We start from the raw sequence: 16,041 nt of genomic DNA, 5'->3' as shown, positions 1-16,041 counted from the left end.
TCTCTCTGATGATTAGTGATGATGAGCAATTTTTCGTATGTCTCTTAGCCATTTGTATGTCCTGTTTGGAGAGATGTCTGTTTAGTTCCTCTGCCCATTTTTTAATTGGGTTCTTTGTCTTCCTTTTGTTGAGTTGTATGAGCACTCTATATATATTGGAAATTAAGCCCTTATCTGATATATCATTGTGAGCCTAATATTTTTTAAATATACATGACAATACACACTATAAAATAGGCCCAACAATCAATGATAAACTACAAAAAACTTACAACTCACCCTGGCCAGCATGGCTCAGTGGATAGAGCATCAGCCAATGCACTGAAGGGTCTCGGGTTCAATTCCCTGCCAAGAGCACATACCTGGGTTGCAGGTTTAATCCCCGGCCCAGATCTGGGTCATGCAGAGGCGATCTACACATCTCTCACCTTGAAGCTTCTCTCTTCCCCTCCTCCCTCCCTCCCTTACATTCTATCTAAAAATCGATGGAAAAAAATACCCTCAGGTGAGGATTAAAAACAAAAAAAATTACAACTCAAACAACAAAGACTAACCTTTTTAGTATATAAGCACTCCAACAAATGGATATGAAACAGACAAACAACCTAATAGGAAAAAAGGCACAAAAAGTGTAAATAATTGTCAGGAAAAAAGATAATACAGTTGTTCAAAAGTGAAAAGATGCTCAACTCCACTAAAAGAAAAATGCAAACGAAAACTATAATAAAGTACTATTTTTCATCTGTCAGAAAGAAAAAGGTCACCAAGCTTAACGATGGGGACACAGGAGTGGGAAACAGGACTTCTCATCTCTCTCCTCCAAAGAAAGTCAGTAATGCCTATCAGTTTTCAAACTTATATTCCTTTGACCCAACAATTCTACTTCTAGGACTTTATCTTTTACATAAATTTATATATATGTAAAATGTTGTTTGTTCACAGGTATTAAGAATAGCAAAATGTGACAGACCAAAAAATATCTATTAATAGGGGACTGGGCAAATAAGTTATGGTGCATCCACATGATAAAATACTAAGCAACCATTTAAAAAATAATCCATAAAACCTCCAGATTCCAATACCAACACCTGACAGCTTCCCCAGTTCCACCAGTTGCTGTATGTATTCCTTACCTACAAATCCAAAATCCAACCTGCTCCAGGGCCCATGTCCCTAGGGTATTCCCTTGAGGCCTTCCCAAGCATCAAAGGGAAGCTCATGGCTCAGTGTCTCTTTGGTACCAAGTATGCATGTTTGTATGTGCCTGTAACCGTGTGTAACTGTACACTGTAGATCCACATGTACATTTATAGACTCTAGCAGATTCTATACATAGACCGTTCATTGGTGTATATGTGCACACACTGCAAAGCTCACACATATGCTTAAGTCTTGTGAACTCCCCCAGACTAACTTTTCAGTTGTTCATGGTTTGTGCTTGTCTGTGCACACACAGGAAAAGCTCCCTGGGAACAGAGGCTGGCTTCTGTCACCCCTCCATTACCTCTCACACAGAAACAGAGATCACTTGGGACAGGGTCTGAGAAAGATCCATATGGGCCAGCATCCTATGCTGATAGGGACATGAGATTTTTAAGGTTTTGCTTCTATTTAAGATCTTGAAGGGACCCTGCCCAGTAGAGGAGAATACCTCTTGACCCTTGGTGGAAAGGGCCCCTGGGACCACTGGGACTGGCCAGGCCACCCCGGGGCAGGGTCCTGATGTTGGCATCAGAGGGGACTCTGAGGAGGTGCAGAAGTGGGCCCCAGGGGCACATGTGTGCCCATGCATCGGAGTGCCCAAGAATGATGGTTACACAGTGGCATAAGTGCGTATCTAAAGGAAATGCACCCGTGTTTTCCTGGACATTAAAAAAATACATACTGATTAGTTTCCTTAAATATTCTGTTTGTTCAGTTTGCTCATTGAGTATATCGCTTAAAGAAAAAATAATAGAGGCACAAACAATCTATCTGACCAAACACCATGGCCACTCCCACCTACACGCTGGTGCTCCCCTTCCACCATTAGCGGGAGACCAGAGGCTCGGCTCGCTCCTCTCCCAGCCTCTCTTCCGGCAGTTCCCACTGGCAGCAGAGTCCAGATCCCACACCACAACGCAAAGAGGACTGACAGACAGACTCTCAGAATGCCTCAGCACGATGGCAGGAGGGACCCTACCAGACAAGGCCTGAACCCTACCAGACAAGGGGTGGTGTGGAGCTGGCGATGAGGGCAGGACCCCAGGCCTCAGCTCTGCTGACCACCAACAGCATCCTTGGGGGCATCACCTCTGAGACTTAGTCTCCCCATCCCTTAAACTACCTGAGGGTCTTCTTCCAGACAAAAGAGCCCACATGTCTAAGCCACTGTCCCATCTTCTGCAAGGAATTGTAGAGGAAGTCAAAATCATCCAGAAAAGGAAGACTGCAGTAAAGTTTCACCAATTTCTGATACCCACGGAAAAGTTCAAACTGAATATTACAACACCACAGGGGGAAAAAATTGTTCTAACCTCAAGTATGGCTCTGCCAATAGCCTGAGACAATGTGACAGGGGAGAGAGGGTGAGGACCTAGCAAACATGCCTTTTCAGAAGTGAACATGGAATGCATTCAATAAATTCTATCAGGACCAAGTCACATTAAGTTTGTATGCACAAGTTGATCCTATGATGGTTTCAAATCATCTCTAAGAGACCTGTATACATTTCGGGAACCCTTTACACATGATCCTCATTTTGTGCAAGAAGATCCCTTGCCTTAGGACATATGGCTACCTTCAGTAACTTAATTTCACTAAGTAGATTAAACATACCAAAGAGGCGGCGTAGGGCTCTGGGTAGGAGGGTGAGGCCTGCAGCCAGACAGAACAGGGCAGGAGCCCCATGACCTTGAGCAAGTGCTTTACATTTCCCAAGCCTCAGATTTCTCACATGAAAACTGCAACAGCACCAGCCTGCTCACAAAGATGCTATGACATGAATTAGTGCACACAGATACTCGGTGCTGAGCATGGCGTGACTACACCCTTCCTGTCCTGGCTGGCTAACTCCATGACTTGCATTCTGTGGGCCTTTTCCCCTCGTGAGTAGGAAATAAAGGAAGATCCTTTCTAACTTAAATCCTTCGATTCTAAGCTTCTCTCTATTCACCTGCTTAGGAGACTCATCAAGGACAGTAGAAGCCAACTTGAACTTCCAGAGCCTACCACAATTTCTTCAACATCAGTAAGAACGAATAAAAGCAAACATATAATGCAGGTATGAATGCAAACCAGCTGACTGCAAATTCTAAGCTGTGAGTCTGAATTAAGGAAGAATGAGGTTGTAGGTGACTATAGTCTCAGTAGGTATCATTGACTGACACTGACTTTACACCAGACACAGAGCTGTCCAAAATAATCTCATCTACTCTTTATGAGTCTACTTCAAGGTTGGTGTCTGAGGTCTTGAGAGGAGAAGCCACTGGCTTTTTCCCAGGAGACACAGCTCTCCCTGGCTCTCCAGCCTCGGGTCTTCTCTCTCTGTCCACACGGCCTCTGCACTACAGCTCCACAAGAAACCAAAACGCTTCTCACACACACACACACACACACACACACACACACACGTCCTTCTGAGGAGGGGAACTGTTACGTTAAGAGACAAATTTGGAGTAGAAAATTCTCCTCTTACAAAGCTCCTATTCACAGGTTTTTGAAAGCCAATGATTTTAATTTATGTAGCAATGAGACATTTTAATTCCCAGCATTGAAAAGGCTAAGTATCAGGGCACAGGAATGCTGGAAAAGCCCAGAATTCCCATCAACAAGGAGTTCAGTGGTTTTCAGGGCTATAGGGATCTATGTTTACAAAAGACCTAACCGAGAAGCAGAGAGTAGTTCCCACATCAAACAGCCCTCCACCCCGGGCCCCTGGAAAGGAAATAGAAGCAGCATCTAAACCCAGTAAATCTGGAGTGGTCCCCAGCACCCTCATTTCTCTACTGCTCTGCTTCCAGGAGGGCCCCCCAAGACTGTGAGCACTTCCCAGCTGGGGTCTGTATGCCCAAAAGGAACAGAAGGGCATCTCACAATCACAGAGCACTGGGAAATTCACTTGTCGTTTTGCCTCATTTCTAACTTAACTGGCTTTGATTTTTTAAGTAGGCCATATGAGACTGACGTCTTAAAATGTACGGAAGGGTGAACATGGTCATTTTGCATAAATGTTACACGTATGCCTAAGAATAAGTATGCTCCAGGTATAAGAGCTGTGCTCCAGCCGTGTCCAATAGATGAAGCTTCTGTATCTTTACTGTTCTATTGTTTGCCCATTTGATACATCAACTACTAGGAAAGGTGTGTTACATCTTCCTGCTGTGCCAAGGGACAGTCGATTTCTCCCTTTGAAAGTCAGTCAATGATCACTCTCTTCACATGTACACTTATACGTATAAAAAGCTACGTATTAAGGGCAAACAAGTTTAGAATTACTCCACATGCCAAATTTACTGTGTTGCAGATTCACAGTTTACAAACAGCTTCAATCTGTATAAATTTGGGGATGAGTCCCAACTCCATAACTTGCTCAAAGCCTCGGTTTTCTCATCCATGAAAACGAGACACACTTCAAACCTCATAGACTTCTTGAGAGGCTTAAATAAGAAAGCACATGGCACTTAGCCCAGCGCCTGCTCTCCAGGTTCTAGCTGCAAATAAAATGGTCCATGACTTGACTAAGATCATGTGGCTATTTACTGGAACCCTCTGACCTCTTGCCAATCAGGAGACAGGAGGGGTATGGGGAGAAGGCAGATGTATCCAAGTGTTTATTCCTGGGTTTCTCAGTTGGAGAAGTACAGAGTAACACTAACCCACCCATACCTCACTGAGAATGGTAAGTGACAAATCAGCTGAATGCTCAACCTACCCCAACTTAACTGCAATTCCCCAGTTCAGCTGGTTCTCTCTGGGATTTATTTCCCCTAGTTGCTGGCTTGAGGGCTGTGTTGAAACTGCTACACAACAATGCACTTTAAAACTTTCTGGTTCTGAAAACACTTGACATATTTAAAGCAGGCAAGAGTTAGTATCTAAACTGTAGGTAACTTTTGAGGGAGTATCCCAACCCTGGGCTCCATGGAGGGACGTGGGGGGGTGGGGGAGAGCGGAGCATGTGTCTGTGAAAACAATTTCAGGGAAGACCATTCACTTCGTTATGCAGTTTCCTAATCCTCTATAGCCTAGCAGGGTGAGAGAAGCTTTGTCAAAGTCAAAATTAATTGCACATCAGAGGGAGAGGATGCAATTTTCTTCTCCGGCTTTTGAACTCTGAAATTAGCACTTGGGAGTCATTCCATCCTGAAAATGTCAGCTGCAGGAAAATACAACAAAAGAAGCAAAATAAACTAGCAAGGAAACTTGCCCAACAAAAGAACATTCTTAGAAAGTCTCAGGGGTTAGCAACTCAGATTTGCTTTAAAATGAAAAAATAATTTTATTTATCTATTTTTTTAGATAGAGTGGAAGGGAGGGAGGGAGAGAGAAAGAGAGAGAGAGAGAGAAGCATCAATGTGAGGGAGATACAGAGATCGGTTGCCTCCCACAAAACCCCGACCTGGGCCGGGGATGAACCTGCAACCCAGTTGTGTGCCCTTGACCAGAACTGAACCTTCAACCCTTTGGTCCATGGGCCGATGCTCTAATAGCTAAGCCAAAATGGCCAGGGCTAAAAATATAATTTTAAAAAGCAGAAAATACACACCCCTGTTGAAAAGCAACTCCTACAAAAACGTTTTCACCTCCCAGCTCATCAGCAACAGGTACCTTCAGAAAGCCCACAGAGAGTACAAAGGGAGCAAGGTCCAGCTGCCAGGACGCAGCACAGAGCTGCCCACGCACTGGCCGGGCAGCCATCCTGGGAAGTTGACCCGTATCTCCTTCAGGATAACTTGACAAGCAGATCACCACAGCCTAAAACCTTATTCAGAAACCAACCCTTGATGAAACACAGAAATCAACTAACTGCATAGTTTGTCAAAACCAGGAAGAAACAATTTTCCCCAGGATTTATTGACATAGATTCTCTCTTTCATTACTTTTTTTTTTTTCTTTATTGATTTTTTAGGGAGAGAAGAAGGTAGAAGGAGAGAGAAACAGAAACATCAATGAGAGAAAACATCGATTGGCCACCTCCTGCATGCCTCCCACTGGAGATCGGGTCCACAACCTGGGCATGTGCCCTGACCGGGAATGGAACCAGTGACCTTTTGGTGCATGGGTCGACGCTCAGTCACTGAGCCACACCGGCTAGGCTCTCTTTCGTTTCTTGATATCTTTCCTCTAAAATAAAAGGAAAGCCATGCAGATGTACTGCTTTCTTTAGTCTTTGAGAATCTCACCACCATGGGTCAGAGCCCAATGTCAACCATTCGAGTCACGTGCCCATAAGAGGCCATGCTAACTTGACTCCAGGGCCCCCACACCCCACATTGGCCACTCTTTGCTCTCCTCAAAACCACTGCACAGACATGAAGACAGACAAGGCTGGGGTGTGATATACAGTGTCCCCCAACACTACTTATGCTCACCTTTCCCTTCAAGCTTCAGGTGGGCAGTTGAAGTATCTTTGGCCCAGAATTCAAAGGACCAGACACACTTTATTATCAATCTATGTGAGGGACAAAGGAATGACAGTAAGAAGAGAAGGTGACAACTTAAAATGCTTGCTCTCCTTCAATCCACCAGGGCAAATCCTCTACTTTATTATTATTTTTTTCATCCTCACCTCAGGACATACTTGCATTTATCTTCAGACAGAGTGGGAAGGAGAGAGAGAGGAAGATAGAGAAACATGGATGTGAGAGAGACACATCGAGTGGTTACCACCCACATGATCCCAACTGGGGCTGGGGACAAACTGCAACAGAGGTAGGTGCCCTTAGTGGGAACCAAACCCAGGTCTCTCTGGTCTGCGGGCCGACTCTGTAACCACTGAGCAAACCCAGCCAGGGCCAAAGCCTCTACTTTAACCCTTCACCCTGGAAAGGACACAGGAATTAAACACACACTGTCCTCTCAAAGATCAGACAACGATGTACAAGACTAAAATGTCTCTAGTAAAACGACTAACAAAGAGTGAAAGGAAAACCATCAGATTACTTTACAAATCATTCTCTCTTCCTTAGATTTAAAAAAAAAATCTTTCTGATTTTATTTTCCAGCTAACAAAAGTGAAACAAATTCAAAGTTAATTCCATCCCTGTTTCCCACTTCCACCAAAATAACCCGTGACTAGACAAACATTAGTTCAAGCACTTTCCATGCAAATGACAACTACCATTAATTGAACACCTGCTGTATGCCAGCTATAAGTCTAACTCTTCACCTGTATCGTTGGGTTTATTCTTCACAACTTCTCTATGAGGAGGATATCTGTAACCCACTTTATGTTCAAGGAGGCAGGCTGGGAATGGCCGTTCATCTGTCCAAGTATGCACCAGCCAACCCCAATGTCTAAAACAGCTAGATTCATATACTTAAAAAAAAACAAAAACACTAATAGTTCAATAATACTTAACCCCTTAAATCTGCAGTTTGATACTCCTTTTGCCACTTCCTTGGTCCCTGCATAGTAGCTACAACTTATGTTTAAGGAGGAGGAGAAGTTTGACTTACTGTTCCACTGCCAACAGAGGATGGAAATAAGAGTCATTCCCAAGCCCGTGCCACCCATGCATTTAGCATGGACGCCGTGAGGATCGTTTCAGCCACTTCAGGAAGTTTGTGTGACTGTGGACATACACACACTTGTGCACATGTACCCTGACTCAACTCTGTGCCTTCAACAAACTTCAAGGGCAAAGCTCAAGTTCTTCCAAGAAGCAGGGTGACAGACATGTGCCATTTCTCTTCAGAAGGGACAACTAATAAACCCAGCTCTGGGAGCACACAACTCAACAATGATCAAGATTTCAGGTCCCCAAAGAAAGATGACATATATTCCTCAGTATTGGGCTCAAACATTTTTCCCTCTTTTTTAAGGTCTTCATTAAAAGACTTTTTAAAAACTTCAGGACTATTTTCTTAGAAATACAACTTCCATTTCCCATGCACATAATAAACTCTCTCTTGGAGACTACACTTTGCTGAGACTTGTGTAACCAGATTTGCAGTCTTCGACCATCACACAGAAATTAGTTGCCACAAATTATGCTCCTTCTGCACAATGATGAGACCCACTTCCTCTTTCCATCGCTTGTTGTTTCTGGCCTGATTCTACTGGTTGGTGAACCCCCTGCATCAGCCTTTGAAGGCAGGAGAATACTGGAATCAATTCTAAATTATTCATTTTGCAAAGAGGCAGAACTTAAAAAGTTAAGCTTATTTAATATGCTATCATCATCTTCTGCTAATGATTTATATTGTAAATGTACAGGAAGGAAAGTCCCTCCATATCTCAATTATGAACACAGGGATGCAGCTTAAAATAAGGGTGTAAGCAGTACGAGAAAAATCAACCTGGTCCAGGCCAAGACTTCCATGACTTGGTTCCTATTAATATTTATGAGATATTAACCAACTAAGTGAGAAATGTTTCACCTCACCCAAGGGTGCTGGGCCGGCTAACCCCAACTGCTTGGGTGATACCAGCCTTAAGAACAGTTAGGAGGAAAGGGTTGACCTGGCTTAAAGCCCCAACTCTGTGTCAATACCATCATCTCTGGGGCCCACAGACTGCGTTCACCCAGCTCTGCCATATAAAACTGCTCTTCCAGACACACTGTCTAACCATTTAGTGCCTCAGTTTCTTCAGCAATAAAGTGGGAATAGAAGTAACTACACTCAGAATTGTCCTGAGGCTTAAATAAGTTAATACTTCCAACCACACATAGAACTCCGTACGGCACATGAAAGTGCTCGATAAATTTTAAATAGTACCTACTCCTTCAGCATTATACTTCTATCTCACACTAAAAAGGCAACAGTAACTGTGGCTCTCTGCTGTGCACCAGACTTTTCCATGCATTACCCCATTTAGTCCTCAAAACACTCCGAAGAGGCAGAGAGGAATTTAATTTTCAATTGAAGAAACTGAGGTTCAGACAAGTTAAAAATAATAAGAACTTCTATGCACATATGCATAACCAACAGACACAGACAACAGTGTGGGGAAAGCAGGAGGGGGGCAGGAGGGGGGAGGAGAGGGTCGGGGGGCAAGGGAAGGAGGGACATCTGTAATACATTCAACACTAAAGATACACTGGAAAAGAAAACAATAAATAAAATCTTACCTAACGTCATATGCTGTGTGTGTTATGTGCCACTGAGCTGGCTCCAATCGTGGTCACCCTGTGGATGAGTGAGGTCTACAATGCCCTGTCCTCAACAGTGCTCTCAGCTCCTATATATTCATGCCTACGGCTTCTTTTATGGAGTCCACCATCTCCTATGTGGTCTTCCTCTCTTCCTGCTGCCTTCTGTTTTTCCCAGAATATGCTAGGGACTTGAAATCTGAACCTCAGTCTGTTTATCTTCCAAAGCTATGCTCTCCCTGCCGCCCTAAGCCCTGCGCTCCCTTCCCGCATTGGCACGAACTACTTAGGAGCGCTGCTGGCCCACATCTATCGAGTATTCACTCTGTGGAGGCCGAAGCACGAGCCTTATGGACCTTCTCACTCCACACAGCAAACCTGCTGGGTAGGCGAAATCATTATTCCCACTTTCAGATGAGCAAACTGAGGTTTAAATAGGTGAGGTCACATGTGCAGGGATATGAAGTAAGGAAGTAGTAGGAGGGCTAGGCAAGGCTTTTGAGTCTCTCAATTGTTTCCTTACCAAAAAGAAAAAAGGGGGAGGGAGGAAGAAAAAAATGTATTCAACGGGTCCAGCAAGCCTTTGTATTATCAAATCGGGGTATGTTCTGCAGAAGAGTGAAAACGTTACAATGCTGGTGGGGGCGGGGGGAAGGAGGAAGGCATCAATGGGGGAAAAAGGAAAAACATCTGTAACAAAAATAAATTAATTAAATGAAAAAAATGTTAGTTGAATAATGTTGGTAAGACCCAAAGCTCCTAATCCTTTTATAACAACATTAATAGTCTGTTTAACTTAGAATATAAGTCAAGTCCTCAAACAATCTCTAAGCAAAGTTATGTTTGCTAAAAAATGAATAAAATGTTGCTGTAGGGAGTAGTTATTCAGGTTCATTACCAAACAACAATCACCGTCTCATTTTTCTCCAGTGTCCTACAAGAGAAGTGGGGGTGAACAACCACAACCCCCAACAAATTGAAAAAGAAAAGCAGGAATGATTCTGCTTGGGGCTTCTTCGTTTGTTTCTATAAGGATTGAACTCAGCCATTTTTCACACACAAACGTGAAACCACATTTTATTCCAAATAGAAGAAATCTTCCCAACTTTCCTGTGTTTTTCTATTAACCGCCGTTTGGATGGAGCATGAAGAAAAGTGGCAGGACAAACGGACAGGGGTAAGCCAGAGGGGCAGTGCAGAGGGACAGACAGACGAGAGAAAAGGCACCGGCACAGGCACAGGGCCAACTGGAGGTGCAGAACAGCTCGAGGGGGAGTGGGAGGAGGGGAGCTCAGTGTGCTCTGAGTGAGTTAACATGACCTCTCTCTGTCCTTGGCTGCAGTAACGTCCACCCTCCACTGAAATCTAATTAGCTCATTCATCGGTATCCACTGGTCCTCGGTGAAACAGGACCGTGAGGAGCTGCCCACGTGGTGAATGGGAGGGAGCGGTTCTGCAGTCTTCCCATCTCCAGCAGCAGTTAGAGGAACACCATTACTTGACGGCCCAAAGGAAATCCGTTCCCCTCCTCTCTATTCAGCCTACACCTTTGCAAGAAAACTCAGGATCAAGTTTACCGAAATAAAATTCTGCCTCTTTACCACACGATTGCTTATCTCATCTCCTGCCTGAAATCTCACACAAGCAGCTCAAAAACACCTCCCTGCTATCCAAATGATGCGAGGCGAGCAGCCAGGAACTACTGCACAGCGTAAGGCAAATGAGTAGTGAGTGCTGATTGATTACTGCCCACCAGAGCTTCTGTCCAATTGAGCAAGGCAGGCTCAGCCTGACGGCCAAAGGCAGGACGCCGGCCTGCAGCCCTGGGAGGGAACAAAAGGGGCAGGAAGGGAAATCGAGGCTGTAGCAGCTGCCTAGAAGCAAGCATGTACCCAAAGGACTGGGGATAATTGTAGGTCACTGACAATGCCATACAGTGAATGTGATCCCTCGTCTGACATAAATTTTGCCTTATTTGTAGTCAAAACAAATCTCAAGTAAAATTTAGAATTCTCCAGGCAAAGTAGCACAACTCCTAACTAGATGTTGGCCCAATGTGATGAGGACCAAAATAAACCTACAGCCCCCATGAAAACACCGAGGACATCAACCAAGGAGGAGAGGATGCTGCTTGTCATTTGCCAGGAATAGAGAACAGAATATCACTTATTACCCTGAAACTAATTTAAAAGCTTTCATTGCTCAAAACCAATAATAAATTGTGAGCACATCAAGCCCTCTTTCAGTACTGCCGTACCCTCAGTCAATAAATAATTTAAGACAAGCTGCAACATGAACGGCAAATAAAAACCTGGGTTCTACTGGGACAGGTCACTGTACATCTCTGAACCCACACCTTCACCCGTAAGGGGTGGTCGGATCATCCTCAAGGAGGAGTCTCATTCTCAGTGTCTTCGCTTTGGGGATTTGCCTACACAGCTGGCAGCAACCTCTGGGTCACGGCCACGTTACACTGGAGCTGCCCTTCCCCACTCGGGATCCGCTTGAATAAGGAAATCGCCCGCGTGGGGCTCTGTGCGGCTCTGCGTGGGGGGCCGTATCACACGCGTAGCTGGTATGGGGCACACAGGCAAGGCAGAGTGCCTACAAGAGGAATGTCAAGCACGCTCTGCTGGGTTTATGTATACTTCAGGCTCTCTCCACTGCCAAAAGAATTCATGGGAGTTTGAAATAAAACACAAACACGTATACAGGGCAGTGAAAATGAAGATAAAATTACAAACCAGAAACCATATGGTGTTCTCTCTATAACACGGACCACTTAGTCTCCGGTAGCATGTCTCACAGATGGCCCAAGGATGTCTATGTAAGGAGCAATCCTACAAACCTGCTAGCACTCCTTCCCGAAGTGGGAATGCACATCTGAAAGTTTACTAACCTCGGCAAATACTAGGACTCTGTGGTAGTTCTGTCTCAAAAGGGGAAGAGAAAGTGTAAATTTCTGTGTGCAGGTGCATGCACCCAAAAACAACACTGTAGTCTTGGCTGTTTGGCAAGAAGTCTCAAAACTGCCAATTTCCCTTGACAGTAAAATGGATAAATGATAGTGTATTCACACAACTGGTTACTACACAGCAATAAAAATGAACAAATGTAGCAATCAACAATATGGATGAATCTCACACGATGCTGAGCTAACAGCATTCACTAGCACGCAATAAATGCCATTTTTCAGGGGTTAAAATTATATTGGCAGAGTGATTGGAGACAGCCATCTACCACATAGATTTAAATAGAAAATTACAAACATCAGAGGACCAGAAATGATAAAAATCTCAGCATTCGCATGGGCCTTAGATCTTCTCTAGCTCAGCGGCGTCGGTGCACAGATAAGGAATCAGAGGTGGGCAGGGAGTTCAAAGCCACAGGTGCTCCAGCATCCCAGGTCTGTAACTTGGCACCACACCAACTCCTCCTGCCAAAATGTTAAAAACTCACATTTCTGCTTTCCTTGGTGTAAAAGAGGTATGTAAGAGAAACCCATCTCACTCGGCCACTTTCTTCAGGGAAAGTTTTCGCTTTCCCGGTTTGTTAATTCTGCACCCCAACAAGAGAAAGATAGAAGCTGATTTAACTCTTCTCCTGAGCTACGCCAATTATTTACTGATGACATCTGTTGAGTAACTCACTGAAAGGCTTTGGAGAGATTAAATAAAACTTACAACTCTCCGAGGCCTTACCGCTTCCTTTATCATCACAACCTGACACAAACTGAATTCCCATATTTTGAAATAATACATCAACTTGACTGGTACAACTTCCATGTTCTTCCTCTGTCACATGCCAATGTCCAGGCACTGCTAAAATTTCTTCAAGGGTACTTGAAGGTCAGAATATGTTTACATGCTAATGACTATTCTGAGTTAATTATCATTCTTAAACAACCTCATTTGCCCAATACAAGTCATGAAAGGCCTTTGAGGAAAACACACACACGCACACTCTAAAACTTTGTTCCAAACGTATCATACATAGTTTTAAAGGGAGACCACTGGAAGTCTTCCTAAAGGCACCACATGTATTTGACCTATTTAATAGAATTACAGTTCACTGACACAATGGAGGAAGTATTAGGTTTCTTTTTTCATATTTCTACTGACATAATGAATTCAGGCAAAACCTCATTCACAGTCTATTCAAAAGTATTGCTCTCAAGTAATAAAAGAGCCTCGGGGAAATTAATTACCGAAAAGCACGGAGAAGAAGTTGGAGCTGGTGCCTGTTAAGCTGGTAGCCTTCAAGAGCCGTGTGACAAGAGGGAAAGGGCGAGTGTGTGTGCTGTGCACAGGATCTGAGGAAGGAAGTAGAAAGGTATGTCCTCCAAAGTACAGGAAAAGTAATATTGGGGTTTCTGCCCGCTTCCTAACAAAGGATTGTTTTTCTCTTTTGTTTCAGTGGGGGAAGGGGATCAATGTGCAAGAGATCTGGAACATTCTCCGCCCCCAGAAAGACAGAAATCCATGAAACAGAGCCAGCGCTGCACCCACAGAGGGCTATAGGCCTTTATGCCCATTCCATCTGCAGCTGCAAAGTACCGCAGAGGCTGTGGGAGGGTTTACAATCAGTATTTACTGAGCAGCGATTTCACACAGACCTTCTTCGAGGCCCCATGTGGACTGAACACTAGAGAAGAACCTGGCATTTACTGTGTGCTTCCCATGCACAGGACACTCTGCTGGCCCACATGTCTGTCCTATGTCATTCGTCAGTTTCACAATCACCCTACAGGATACGATTTCACAGATGGGGTAACCAGGGGTTAAATGACTTATCCAAGGGCACATAACTCAGGAACAGGAGCAGGAAGAAAACCAGGTCTACATGGCTATGAATACACTCCCTCCACTGCCCAAATTGATTCCAGTCTACAGGACACCCCCTCTCCAAAGAGGAAGGAGATCCAACATTACAAGAGCAGGGAGCAGAGTCAAACCAAAAGTACATGAGCACGGTGGTGAGACATGTCACAGGGGCTCAAACAAGGAAGATATGAACTGACAGGCAGGCGGCGAGTGGACCAGAAAAGGAGGAATCACTGAAGCTAGGCTTCGGGGAATGAGGTCGAGATCCATGCCTACTGACAGGTGGACAAGTACAACAAGCAAAGGAGAAAACAGCAAAAACACAGGGCCTACACAGAGGAGAAGGGTCCTTTGGCTGAACTGAGAAGGGGTGGTGTGCAGAGATGAGGCAAGAATGGGAAGACATGGGTAACCCTTGCGAGAAGAGCTCACACAGTCAACTGGGTTTATATGTCATTCATTTGAGAATGAGGAGTCTTAGAGGGTGTGCTAGACAGTTCAAGTTGCTATAACAAAAATACTACACACTCGGTGGCTTATATAATAACTTGTTTCCACAGTTCTGGAAGCTGGAAGTCTGAGATCAAAGCACCAGCAGATCTGGTGTCTAAGAAGTTCTGCTTCGCAGTGGCCATGTTCTTGCTGTGTCTTCCCGTGGTAGAAGGGGTGAGAGAGCCCTCTAAGATCTCCTCCCATTCATGAGGGCTCCCCACTCATGACCAAATCACCTCCCAAAGGCCCATCTCCTAATACCATCACTTTGGGGGTTAAGTTTGCAACATAATGATTTTGGGGGGACATTTAGCCCATAATGAAGGGTCTTGGGATGAGGGCTAGAAGAGGAGGACTTGAGAAAGAATGAGTGTTCACCTTTACAAGCTGGGTGAAGGGGAAACAGATGTTACCAGTCCCAACAAGAGAGCAGCAGGTCTGCAGGCGTCCACAGAGCATTCTTTCCCCAACACTGGGACCCAAACCAGCAGCGCCATACAGGGGATTTTTGTAGGGTGGTTTCTCCTTCCAAGAAACAGAGACACTATAGACAAATCACATATAAACAAATATCCCTAATTTTGTTTATTTACCTTAATGCAAGGGGAACTCAAAAGTTATCAATAGTTGGCTCTGCCCACAAAGCTAATCCAATTATGAGACTTCAAAAGCCACCCACTAAAAGAAAAAACATCTGAAAGGGGAAATCATTCCTCTGAGCAATTATCTGTACAATTCTCTATCATTAAGTGTCCAAATAAACACCTTGACAGGGACAACAGAGTGGTTGGCTTAGTTGTAAAAAGCCTCTACGTACAGCATTCTGTTTCTGTGACACTCATAGGGTCTTTTTAGAAAGAGTTACCAGGCTACTTAGGAGCAGTATGTTATCAAGAACAAAGAAAAAACTTAAAAACAGAAAACAAAAACGAGATTTTTTTCAACCAGGAGACATTTCTGAACCAAGGAGGCCCAGAAATGTGACACTCAAGGAGAAGAGACAGAATCAAGTCAGCCAGACGGTCCTAGAAATGGTGTTCTTTCAGTGAAATGTGGGCATTTCTCCACTAAAAGTCCAAAATGTCCCATTTTAATGACAGACCCAAACTACACAGTGACATCAAGGAACTCTATGAATGAGCAATGTGGTAAGTGTGTAAAATATTCAAGCAAACTGTACTAATCCCAGACTCCTCGGCCCCTAGTTCTGACCCAGGACAAGAGCCTGGTGGTCAGTGACAGTATTCCTGTGGGCACTGGCCGGAACTGGACGCTGAAACCCAGGGCACCACACAAAGGTGTTCTGAGTCACAGCCTTGTACAGAAAGGCACAGAACCCACCAGGCTCACTGCTGGTTTATGATGGTGGCTTCTCAGAACAACACTCAAAAAAGACCATCTGAAGGCAAGTTATAGACCTTTTTTTTTTT

Source organism: Molossus molossus, unplaced genomic scaffold (genome assembly GCF_014108415.1).
Source record: "Molossus molossus isolate mMolMol1 unplaced genomic scaffold, mMolMol1.p scaffold_m16_p_1, whole genome shotgun sequence".
Classification (NCBI taxonomy): domain Eukaryota; kingdom Metazoa; phylum Chordata; class Mammalia; order Chiroptera; family Molossidae; genus Molossus; species Molossus molossus.
Note: the sequence above shows the minus strand (reverse complement) of the source record.